The sequence below is a fragment of the Talpa europaea genome (assembly GCF_964194135.1).
Source record: "Talpa europaea genome assembly, chromosome: 11".
In the NCBI taxonomy this organism is placed as follows: domain Eukaryota; kingdom Metazoa; phylum Chordata; class Mammalia; order Eulipotyphla; family Talpidae; genus Talpa; species Talpa europaea.
Window position 1 is genome coordinate 77,055,803 of NC_140078.1, and position 13,404 is coordinate 77,069,206.

Genomic DNA, 13,404 nt, shown 5'->3' on the forward strand with positions numbered 1-13,404 from the left:
GCCCCTGCTACGTGACCCTGTATTTCCCAAGAATGGCTATTAACGCTTACCTTAATTAGATCTTTTGTTCTGGATATTTCAGAGTTGCTATGTCTCATGTGTGTGCAGTTCAGAAGTGAATAACAGCTTCTCTGGAGATCTCTATCTGTGGTGAGTAGCCAAATGGGGTAGACCTACCACTGCATCCTATGGTTACCTTTAAAATTGAAAAAAAAGATCACGTATGGATGACAAATTAGCATATGAAAGTCATGTCATTATGTTATATTGATAAGGGGATTGTAAATTAAAGTGAGAAGAGACCACTACACAACTCTCAGAGTGGTCACTGGCAACACCAAATGCTGGTAAGGATGTAGAACCTCTCATTTATTGCTGGTAGGAATGCACAATGAAAGAGTCTCTTTCAAAGACTGTCAATTTCTTATAAAAAAAGGATAGGGTTAGCATATAATCCAGTAATCATGCTCCTGAATATTTACCAAATGGTTGACAACATATCTATAAAAAAAACTGAACATGAATATTTATAGCAGCTTTATTTATAATACAAAAAATTGGAAGAATCAAGCTATGCTTCAATAGTTGAATAAATAGATAAGCACTGGTGACATACACCATGGAATATTATACAGTGATTAAAAAAGAGCTGTCAAGTCACAAAAGGATGTGTTAAGTGTATATTGCTAAGTGAAAGAAGCTAGTCTGTAAAGACTATACACTATATGATTCCATATATATGAAAAGGTAAAACTATAGAGGCAATAAAAAGTCAGTGGTTGCAGGGGTTTGAAAAGGAAGGGGTGATCAAAAAAGTGTGAAGTAAATGAATAAAACAATCAAATATAAACCACAGAGGGATAACCACCCTGGTATACGAATAGGTAGAGCATAGGACACTTTGGAGCAGGCCATACAAGTCATCATGCATTTGTCAAAACCCATAGAACTGGGCCTCCCCTGGTGGCGCAGCGGTTGAGTGCTGGGCTGCAAAGCTGCCCGCAGCCTCTGCAGCGCCGGTTCAATCCCCGCAGACCCCTCCTGCCATGCCCGCTGCTCCCCTCAGCAGTGTACTTTGTCAGTCTGCCTGTTCTGTTCCCTGCTCTGGCTCTGGTGAATTCTCTCACTCTCCCGTGCTTCTGACTGTACCCAGTGCTTGTATAAATAAATAAATAATTTTTTTTTTTTAAAAAAGCAACCCATAGGACTATACAACACAAAGAAGGAATTACAATGTAAATTATGGACATTTTAAGTAATAACGTATCAATATTAATTCACTAATTATAATTATAACAAATGTACCACACTAATGCAAGATGTTAATAATGGGGAAATTAAAATTTGTGTTGAACCACAAAAGACTCCCAATAGCAAAGCAATCTTAAGAAATAACAAAGTTGAAGCATCATACACCCTTATTTCAAATTATATCACAAAGTAATCAAAACAGTATTGTATTGTCTTAAAAATAGACACACAGGTCACCATTACAGAGTCTAGAAAAAATCCCATGCATATATGGCTAATTAACTTATAACAAAGGAATCAAAAGCATAGGGAAAGACAGACTCTCTAATAAATTGTGTTGGGAGAACTGGACAGCAACATGGAAAAGAATGCAACTGGAGCATTATCTTACTCCATATACAAAAATGAACTCAAAATGGATCAGAGACTTGAATATAAGACCCAAAATCAAATGTAAGACCTGAAATACTTTATATACCTCATCTTAATTAGGTCTTATGAAAATTCTGAATGGTAGTTATAATTTTTGTTTGTGAAAACTGAAACTCAGGTGATTTGCCACTGGTCACCCAACTAATAAACTGAAGTCTAGACTTCAAATTCAGTCCAAGGGATTGCAGATCCCAAACTCTAACTCAATCACCTTAAAACTGGCAAGTGTCAGAGCCTCAGGGTTACAAGGTGTGTGATTTCAAAATTGAGCATTAGATTTAGAGAGTTAAATCTTTGCAACTCACTTTAATTTCTCCTGGTTCAAGAGAATGAATATGAGTCCCCTGAATTGTTGGGAGAGAGGATAGAAGTTACAGAACCTCCCCATCTCCAACCCACTCATTTCTGGAAGGGAGCAGAAGATTCATTGCTTTCATGGCCCCCATGTTTCATGCCTTTAGATCTATACATTTCCCTATATACAGTGTCTTCTCTCTCACTCTGGGCTCAGCCAGGTGACTTTCTTTGGCTAATGGGATGTTGGCAAGCATGATCAATTGAGTATGCTCTTTCTTGTAACTCTTCTAGGGCCATGGCAATATGCCCAGGCGTCACCTAGAGGAGCAGTCAAAGTAGGAAGTCTTAGTCATCCCAGCAAAGGCCAACCTAGATCAGCCAGTTAAATTCCATGAAGTCAACACATAAGTGATCTCATTCAAGACCTACACAGTTGCCCACTTAAATCATCACCCCAAATGTAGAAAAAATTAACACTTGTATTATTAAATACACCAGAGGTTTGTTTCCAATCCTTACTACATAAGCATTGTAGTGGCAAAAACTAACTGAACACAAATGGTCATGCCAGATTAAGGGGCAGGATTCTGGTAAGGCATCCTGTTGTGACTGAACACCATCTCTGGGGTGTCAGATGAGAACTCCCTTAGAATTAGGGAAGCTCAAGAGAAAGAAAGTATGAAAGAATAAAAATTGCAAGCATCACTAGTGTTTAATTTTGGAATGCAATCATGCTCTCTGTCTTAGCTTTGTATGTAGAGTGATAATTATAGCTTCCTTCTGGAGAGTATGTGAGAAAATCAAATGAGATATCAGTATAAAGGGTGGAGTACATGGCAGGCCTGTAGTCAATTGCAGCTCTCTTATCCTCACTCTGTAATTTACACCCTCACCCCATCTTTTCACCATAATCTAAAGTAGAGACAAACCAGAGATATCACCATCTAGAACAGGAGAAATTTGCCCATGTGGTTGCATTAGGATTGGATCCATGAATATCAAAGAGCCTGCTGAGAACAGGCCATAACAGGAAACCACCAAGACAACCTCCTGGTTGCTTTTGTTTGCTGCTTCCACTCTGCAACAGGGCAGTTGTGCAAGGAAGCTAGCAGCTAAAGGTAGCACTGGGGTGTCTAAGTAGAAAATATAAAGTGTCCTGGAGAACCCTGGGGCCAGCTTCTAGAATTCTAACTTAATAATCCAAAATGCAGGTGGAAAGAGGTGTTATCAACAAAACTATAGTATAATATAATTTGTAATGGAAACAATTTGGAAAACACTTAAAAGCTAAAAAAAATTTTTTTAAAGTGGAATGCCCAACTCTGTCACAGGCTTGCAAGGGGACAGTCTTAGGTGAAAAAGGTAAACATATCTCATTTTATCTGCATTTTTAACTAAAAGGATTGCCTCAACTAACTTGGTTTTTGTGCTTTCTTCCAAACAGTGATGGCAATAATCATTTCAGGGACAGAATCATGAGCTGATGGACAAATGGTTTATTTCTGATGACTGAGACCATGCCAGTGGGGTGAGTTCCCCCACCCACCTCAAGGATTATGTGTTTACCTTAATATCAATATCAATGCTATCAAGATATCAAAGACTGATCTGGGCAAAACAAAACCAGACCTGCTTGGACAATATACCACAGGAGTCTATAAATACCTGAGCTGTGAGGCCATCCCATGAAGGTGTAACAGGGTGGTCCCCAGGAAAGGGGGAGGTTCCACCAGTGGGGCAGGGAACCCAGAACCTCCCCCTTTCCTGGGGACCACCCTGTTACAAAGGCAACAGATATGGAGCTTTTCCCTCTGATTTATATGGTTTAACTGATGTCAAGTGACAAACTGTGCCAATCTGCCCACCTTAGGAGCTCATCCTTGGCAATGAAGAGCAGAAAGCCTGGGATGAAAAGGAACCCTTTCTATGACCACTCCCCTTCTGAAAGTATGTGGAAGTTTCTCAAGGAAATAAGCAGGAGGGAAGGAAAAGCACCCCCGTACAGATGACACCCATTTCACTGTTATTTCACCTTCTTTCTTATGGCGCAGTGTAGAATGGCTATGGATTCCTAGTCTTGTATCATCACCCCGGACCTATCTTTTCCCCCTCACAGATCCGTCTCTTAGAAATTCTTACTGGAACCTGAGTTCATACCTGGGTAACTCCCCTCCCCAATATCATTTGTGCTTTGACGTAGTTTGGGGAAAACCCCAGATTCTTAAGAGTTTTGCAAGTGATTATCAAAGATCAATGGAGTAAGACTTCGAAACTCAGAGCTCAAGTCAGGCTGACTATGTTATCATGGTGGAAACTCTGACGCCTGCCTCACCCACAGGGCAGAGAAGGGTCTAGACCCACCTCCCCATCCGGCAAAGCCCACAGATCTCAGGTGAAGGTGTTGGGTTGAGCATTAAGTTCTAGTTTTTCTCCCTTGGGAGATGCTCTGAAACGACAGTATTATTATTTTTTATTAAGAAATAAGATCATAGAAGTAGAAAATATAGGCATGGTGTCAACAACAGCAAAAGTGTAGAACTAGAAAGGCAGCTGAACAAGTGATCACAGACTTTGCAGACTCCAGGATGCCACACTAAGCCAGAAGCAGCCCTGTTTACCCTGCAGTTTTGAAGAGACTCTGGAATGGTCTAGGCCAGGGACATGAGGGGGACATGTGGAGTCTCAGGGACATGAGGGGTTTAAATGAGGGGAATAGGTAAAAAGTTGTTTGAGAAACAGCTTCCTCTCTAGGTCTCCTTCTCCATCCCATGCAGCAGGGGGCTGCCCTCCCTCACTCCAACAGAAGACTGGGCTCTCTGGAGAGAGTAGCTGGCTAAAATCAAACTGGAGTAATTATTGGTTCCTCCTAAATGACATTGAATGGCCAAAAAAAAAATCTCCTAATAGAGGTAGAAGAAAGAATTTAAATTTGTCAGGACACAAGAATGCTGTTTGGATGTACCAGAGTATCAGAGACATCCCCTATAAATCCAGTTCTACCAAGTCAGAAGGCTGGACTGATGAAGGAAGCTCCAAAATATTTCGAAAATGCTGTCCTCTTCAGTGGCCAATTAAATTGGACCCACTGCACTTGGGAAGAGCTTGGGCTGGCAGCTAACCAGCCAGCTATGAGACTGTGGGCTGGCATGTTAATCAGACCTTGGAAGATGAACATGTCAGCTCAGTATCTCCACCTAAGTGATTTAGTCATGGTATTCACGGAAACGGATATACAGCTGGGGATATTTTACTCGATTGTGCTTCCAGGGAAGTGTATCTGATGAAACAAGACCTGACTTGAGCCTCTGTGTCAAAGAAGCTCACTCTATGGGACAGTTTTCAGGTGTGAGTCAGTGCACAGTCAGATCCTTTATAGAAAGAAAAGATAGGAGAAAAGACGGTGCTAGAATACCAGTGCGAGTTTCCTTCCTGAACTGAGGACCTTGGACAGCCAGTGCCCCAGCCTCCTGAGCTCTCAGAAACAGCACCCCTGGGCACCTGACTGCCCAGGAGGGGCTCTACACTCTCAACTCTCTACACTCTCAACTGCAAACTCCATTTGTAGTTATGTTGCATAAGGATGTCTGTTCTCTCCATGGGGCAAACAATAAATAACAGCATATTCTCCTTTCCCCAAAACTGAAGAGAAAGAAGTGTTTAAATCAATTTCCCAGGGCCTCCCCTGGTGGCGCAGTGGTTGAGCGCTGGGCTGCAAAGCTGCCCACAGCCTCTGCAGCACCGGTTCGATCCTCGGCTGCCAGCGAGGGTCCCACATGGCGCGCAGACCTCTCAGCAGTGATGTTCCATCATTCTGCCTGCTCTGCTCCCGGCCCTGGCTCTGGTGAATTCTCTCACCCTCCCGCGCTTCTGACTGTACCCAGTGCTTGTATAAATAAATAAATAAATCTTTAAAAAATATAAAAATCAATTTCCCAGTGTAAATGTGTAAGTTACTACTACCCCAGATACTTGTCATTGAGTGTTAGGGCAAAAAAATTGACCTCAGATCATCTAGCTGATCTCTGTCCTCTTTATTAAAGGGAATATTGAAGTCCAGAGGGGTGAAGGACATCAGGCCCAAAACTGCAGTAAGATGGGTGTAGAGATAGTGCCTGAACTCAGACCTCCTGAAGCACCCAAGGTTTTTTCATCTTCCACGGTGTTTTAAAAATTCTCACGTGATATCATTACAGAAAGTTGTGGACTAGGGGGAATCTTTCCGGGTTTTGTACATTTTTCAACCATCAGTCCACCAATGGTCTCAGGGTGGGAAAGCATTTGCTCAACAAAAGGCGCCGGGCAGAAGTCTGAGTTTAATAAAAGCATACGTATTAATAATAGTAGAGTCAGTTTATCAAAAAAGTTTTGGTCAGCAATTAAAAAAATCTGTATTAAAAAATCTGCAATTAAAAAGATTTTTTTCTTACCACTAAATTTGTTTATTTGTTTCCTGTGTAAAGGTAGTCAGGGACATTGCCTGCATACATTTATAGGTGTAACCACAATATTGCTTTGAAGTTGTGAACATGGACCATTGAGGTTAATAGCATGTTTGTATTTTTTGTTGCATTTTCAGGAAATGTATTTCCTCTCACTTGCAAGACTTAGTAGCTCTCCTCTCAGACTTTTAATGGTTCTTTTCTCCCAGAATTTATCTTCCACTCACACCCTTCTTTCTCAGCTCTGCAAACTCTGGGTGAGATTAGATCGTTTCCCCTTAAGGAGCTTAGCAATGGCACTTTCATCCAGTGAGTCCTAGGAGGTAGTGGCTCTCTAAGAATGATGAATGATGAAAGGAAACAAAATCATTCTGAAAACTAGATAGAAACTCAGAAAATTCTTTATAATCCAGGAAGCAGCTTGAGGCAGATTGTGTACTGTGAAATGCAGGCGTGTGACCACATTCTGGAGTAAAGTGGGGAAAAGCTAAAACACTCAGATATTAAATTATTCTTCTTTATTAAAAAAAAATCTTTGATAATGACATGTTGTCTTTTCAATAATCAGTTTTTTAGGAAATAAAAGTGGCTCCCAAGGACAAATTCAAAGCACAGAAATTTCCCTTTTGTAAATGGTTTACTGATTAAATCGTAGATTAGTTTGTTAGTCCAACTTGAAATTCTCTCACAATGACTCACAGAGTCACTGACATTTGTGAGAATGAAAAATAAAATGGCATACAAGGGAAGTCTGAGTTGATCATTATTAAGTATATGTCAGGAGAAAAACCTTTTCCTTTATCCCTTTGCAACTAGTACTGGGTGGGGGGCTGATCTGTGAACTAAACTAACAAAACACAAATTCGCTGGAGAAAAGTAATTTTAAATTAATATTTATGTGCGGGGGAGAGAAAAGGAAAAGGAGTGAAAACTCAAAAGCAAAAGGAGTGAGATGCAAAGAAGCAATTAGACCAGGAAATGATATATCATTGCAACAAAGGAAAGAAGGTTTGTACGTGGTAGGGAAGTGACCAAGCAAATATATGAAAGAACAAATGGAAGATAAGGGCATTTCAGTAAGTTCTGTGCAAACTCGTCTTGCTGTCTGTTCTCCATCTTTGATGATGAGCTGCTTTTCCTGGTACAGAGTGGGCACCTTCCCCAGTGTAAAATCTATGTTCTGCTTTTAGGCAGGTGAGAGAATAGCAGACAACTCTTTCTGCACCTGTTGATTCTCAATTGCCTTTACCTCAAAACCATCCTCTTGCCAAAGTGGCATATCTTGGGGTGGTGTTTTCTGATCCCCTTCAAATAATAATGATAATCTCCATTTTGTGAGTATCGTTCATGGGCCAATTGCTTATATATTTGGCCCCCAGTCTGAGGACAGGAGTAGCCTTGGCTCCTCTCTTGAGCTTCATAGGCCTGAACTGAGGTTAAATTGGCTCCGGATTGAGTACCAGCCCTAGGGCCATGGGCATTTCCACCTCTGGGGAAATCCTGTTCAGCTGTGTTATTTTAATATGTTTCCCTTCGCATCTCTGTACCTCTGGGTATTATCTGATCTGTTGATTTCAACTCCTGAGGGAGGAAGCTAGTAACCAGGATGTGCTGGAAGAGAGTGTGTCAGAGCCCATGGGCCATGTGAGGTCTCTCTTGGGGAACTTAGGAGAACTTCCACTGGCCCCAGGAAAAATCCTCCCAAATTATGGGTGAAAATAGAGTGATAACATTCATCCCTGTTCCCTGTCTAGCGAAGGGCTTTGTGATATTGTGTATTCACTCTCTTTTTTTCCTGTATGATTTCAGGAAAATATCTGGTTCAAAATGTCTGTTTTGGACCAAGACTGTGGACACCTCTGTCCTGCTTTCATCGATGAGCAGAAGACACAGTAACATCAATAGGATCCTCAGCAACCTCTGTTTTCTTTTTAGCTACCCCCATGGTCTTGAAGGATCATAGTTCCTAAAAGAAACCTTATACCAGTCACACAGCATCTCACCTACACTAAATCCTTAGAATAACCCTGCTAGTATAACTCTCCCAAGGTCTACACAGCTCCTAAAAGGCAGAGCTATATTAGTCAAGTTTTTTAGTTTGTTGGGTTTTATTTGGTAGAGAAAAATACATTAAAATGCAATCACCATTCTAAAACTCCTAGGTCTCTTGAGAATTGCACTAACTCTACTCTGCTCTATACGTAGAACAAAACCCGGGCGACAGCATATCTGTTTATAATATGGTTTACTGAATATTTTATTTATTTTTATTTTTTGAGTTGCAAAGCCTTTAATGAAAAAATGTTTGTCTTGTTTACAACATGCGTAATTTCACACCTGTGATTAATTACAATTATTTCAATTCCTGCAAAACATCTGCCTCTGTGTTTAGTGACAATGCATGACTATAGGTCAATAACACTAAACCAGCAACAGCTCAACTAATCCTTTCTATTCATTCATAACAAGCCAGATGCATAGAAGAGTTCTTTTTTTTAAATTTTATTTAAATTTTATTTTTATATTCCCCATACAATTACAACCCCCTTACTTTGACCCCAAGCCCTCCTTTCCCCGCCCCCACTCCCCATAGAGTGTCTCTGGTTCATAGTTGTTTGTTGATTTTGATTTTGATTTTCACTTTCTTATAGTTATTCATTTTCCTGGTCCCTTATTTAAGTTTTCTAGATTCCTGCTATGAGTGAGACCATCCGGTATTTTTCTTTTTCTTTCTGGCTTATTTCGCTGAGCATGATCCCTTCCAGCTCCATCCATGTTGCTGCAAATTGCATGTGTTTATCTTTTTTTGAATGCTGAGTAATATTCCATGGTATGTATGTACCACATCTTCTTGATCCAGTCATCTATTTTTGGGCATTTGGGTTGTTTCCAAAGCTTAGCTATTGTAAATAGTGCTGCTATAATCATAGGCGCGCAGGCACTCTTTGGAATTGATGTTTCTGTGCCCTTTGGGTAAATACCTAGGATTGGAATTTCTGGATCATATGGACGCTCTATGTTTAGTAGGTCAAGAAATCTCCACACAGCTCTCCATAGTGGTTGGACCAGTTTGCACTCCCACCAAAAGTGCAAGAGAGTTCCTTTTTCTCCACAACCTCACCAACATTTGTTGCTAGTTTTTTTAATATGTACCATTCTCACGGGTGTAAGATGGTATCTCATTGTAGTTTTGATCTGCATTTCCCTGATTGCAAGTGATGTTGAACATTTTTTCATATGCCTGTTGGCCATTTGCATTTCCTCTTTAGAGAAGTTTCTTTTTAGTTCTTCTGCCCATTTTTTGACTGGATTATTTTCTTTGTTGTTGTTGAGTCTCATCAGCTCTTTGTAGATTTTTGTGATCAGTTCTTTATCATTAGTGTTGTGTGCAAAAATGTTCTTCCAGTTGGTGGGGTTTCTCTTTGTTTTGGTTATTGTCTCTTTTGCTGTGCAGAAGCTCCTTAATTTGATGTGGTCCCAGCTGTTGATCTTTGCCTTCACTATCACTGCTTTGGGTGATGTGTCTATAAAGATGTCTTTGATGTGCATATCATGTAGTGTTTCGCCTATATTTCCTTCTATGTATTTTATGGTTTCAGGTCTTATGTCTAGTTCTTTAATCCATTTTGAGTTGGTTTTTGTGTATGGTGTGAGGTAGTGGTCAAGCTTCATTCTTTTGCATGTAGCGACCCAGTTTTCCCAGCACAATTTATTGAACAAACTTTCTTTGCTCCAATACATAGTCTTTGCTCCTTTGTCAAAGATTAGTTGACCATAAATCTGTGGGTTTATTTCTGGATTTTCTATTCGATTCCATTGGTCTGTCTGTTCTTGTTCCAATACCATGCAGTTTTGATGATTATGGCTTTGTAGTATAGTTTGAAGTCTGGGAGTGTGATGTCTCCATTCCCTTCTTTTTTTTTCAGGACAGCTTTGGCTATTAAGGGTTTTTGATGATTCCATATGAATTTCATCAATAATTGTTCTATTTCTTTGAAGAATGACATTGAAATTTTTATTGGAATAGCATTGAATCTGTATATTGCTTTTGGGAGGATGGCCATTTTAATAATGTTTATTCTTCCAATCCATGAGCAGGGGATGTCTTTCCATTTCTTTGTGTCTTCTTCTATTTCTTTTAACAGTGTTTTATAGTTTTCTTTGTATAGGTCCTTTACCTCTTTTGTTAGATTTATTCCCAAGTATTTGATTTTTTTTTTGTTTTGATAATAAAAGGGATGGGTTTTTTTTATTTCTTTTTCAGATTTATTGTTTGTGTATAGGAAGGCTACTGATTTTTGCGAGTTGATTTTGTATCCTGCCACTTTACTGAACTGATTGATTAGCTGAATTAGTTTTTCTGTGGAGTGTTTGGGGTTCTCTATGTATATTATCATATCATCTGCAAATAGTGATAGTTTGACTTCTTCTTGGATTTCTTGTATGTCTTTCTCTTGTCTTATTGCTCTGGCTAGGACTTCTAGTATTATATTGAAAAGCAGTTTTACTGAATATTTTAAACCCACTGCTGAGACCCACCGAAAAATCTCTTCCAGACAAATACAGTGGCCACCACAAAAAGATACTTGATAATTTTATTTTCTCCATCTTGTTGCAAGACCAGATGCACTCATTATAGCACTGAATTTTCAGGAGCAAAGGTGGAGTGCCCAATTCTACTTGGGTTAGATGCAGAGATGATGTGATGGGACCTAGCCTTAAAGAGTGGGTGTGCCTTGAGTGGAACATGAAGTTTTATTGTAAGGCCATTTCTCTTTTTTTTTTTTTTAAGATTTATTTATTTATTTATAGAAGTACTGGGTACAGTCAGAAGCACGGGAGGGTGAGAGAATTCACCAGAGCCAGAGCGGGGAGCAGAGCAGGCAGAAGGACTGAAGCACTCTGCTGAGGGGAGCAGCGGTCGGCAGGAGAGGTCTGCACACCATGCGGGACCCTTCTCCGGTGGCCCGGGAGCAGCCAGGGATCAAACTGGTGCTGCAGAGGCTGCAGGCAGCTTTGCAACCCAGCGCTCAACCGCTGCGCCACCGGGGAGGCCCTGTAAGACCATTTCTCTGGGAGTCACAGAGCCCTGGTTCTGTCCCAGCTGAGCCACCTTGTTGCTCTGGAACTCCCAGAAAGTCACTGAACATATCTTGATTTTAGTCCAGTGCTCCCACACATCAACATGCACATGGATTTTCTTAAGCTTCAGATCATGATTTTGCAGGTCTAGTCCAGAGATTCTGTCTCACCAGCTCCCAGAAAAAGTCTATGTTATGGGTCTGCAGATCACATTTTGAAAAAGCATTAGTATCATTGTCTGTAAAATGGGCATAAAACCTCCATGGGAATGTTGTGAGTGACTGAAATAATATGTGTGTGCAAAGGTACTTGGGGAAATTGGGTGCTTCTTAAAAATGTAATAAATTATATACTGTGGATATGGGACATGCCAAGGCTTATCCAATAAACTGGGAATGGGACCCATGTATCTCCACTGCTTGATGCCTGAAGACATGGCCACATATAGCAGATGTGGCAGTAAGCCCACCAGAAGTGTCCACTGTTCCAGGCGGACACGGCAGCACTAGATGGCGAGGTCCATGTAGAAGAATCAGAAGATGCAGGGTGGTAGCAACAGATTTGTGTGAGGCCCAAAGAATAACTCTAGAAAAAATCAGCAAGGTGGGGGAGGAATTTCTACAGACACAGGAAGTCCTGCAAGAGAGCAAGGAAACACAGACATATCACACACACACACACACACACACACACACACACACAGTTTCTCTGACCGAACCAGGAGAGGGGCAATTTTGTTAGTTTCACATTTTCTTTAAAATCCAGGGGCCAAATAACCGCTGGTAGCTCTATAGGAGCCCAGTAAAGATTGGGGCAAGCCATGAAGGGGCAGTAGGGAGTGGCACAGGCAAGCCCAAGACTGCTTTGGCGTGAACTTAGGACAGGGACACTTTACGCCCCACGAATTTTAAGCACCTGCTCACCCCCCTGACATGGCTCTCCGTTTCCACACTGACATGTTGCTCTCAGAGTCTGCTCATTCTTGAGTAGGCAGTGGAGTAGAACACCAAATGCAAAGTTTGACTTGCCCAAGTCACAGTGGAGTTCCTGGCAGAGCTGACTCTCAGGTCTCTGCTCCAGGCTGCCCATCAGACCTGCGTGGGCAGGATGACATTTCTGTTATCTGACAACTATAGATGTTCTCAAAGTGCCCAACACTTGCCTTTTCCCCATTTCTAGACCATGCAACCAACACTCCCACTGCTCAGTGGACACTGGCCCTCAGGTCCATCAGGCTCCACATCCTGCCTTCTTTTCACTGCAGCCAAAAGCAGCTGGGAAGGGAATAAGCTGGGCTCAGGTGTTTGATAGGGGACTCCCATTCCAGGGTCATTTGGCAAAGTATTTGGACAAGGTATTTCTAATAAGTACCTGTGATGGCCTTTGGCATCCGTATTTAGGTAAGAAAACTATACTGGGTTGGACAGAATCCCCCCTCTCCAATTCATTTTCTTCCTGGAATATCAAAATGTGACCTTATTTAGAATGGTACTGTTTGTCAAAATGAGGTCATACTTGAGTAGGGTGTATCTTTAATCCAATATGACTGCTGTCCTTATACAAAAAGAGGAGGGATGCAGAGATACACACAATCCAGAACATGAGCTGATGATGGAGGCAGAGAGCCAAGTGGTGCATCTGTAAGCCAAGAAACACCAAGGATGTCACCAAGGAGCCAATTAGCCATGTGTAATCCTGCAGTTTCCAGGCCTTTAGAAGCCAACTCTGGGCCTTCACAAGAGCCCAGGTAATCTATGTACATATTAAGTTTGAAAATGCTGAGCTAGACTGTCCCCTACACTTATGAGACTCCTTTGTCACTATTCACTGAGCCATCAGAAAGTGGGGCCCAACTTTTCTCAGAAATAATGTTCAAGCTATTTAATAACTGACATAATAATAG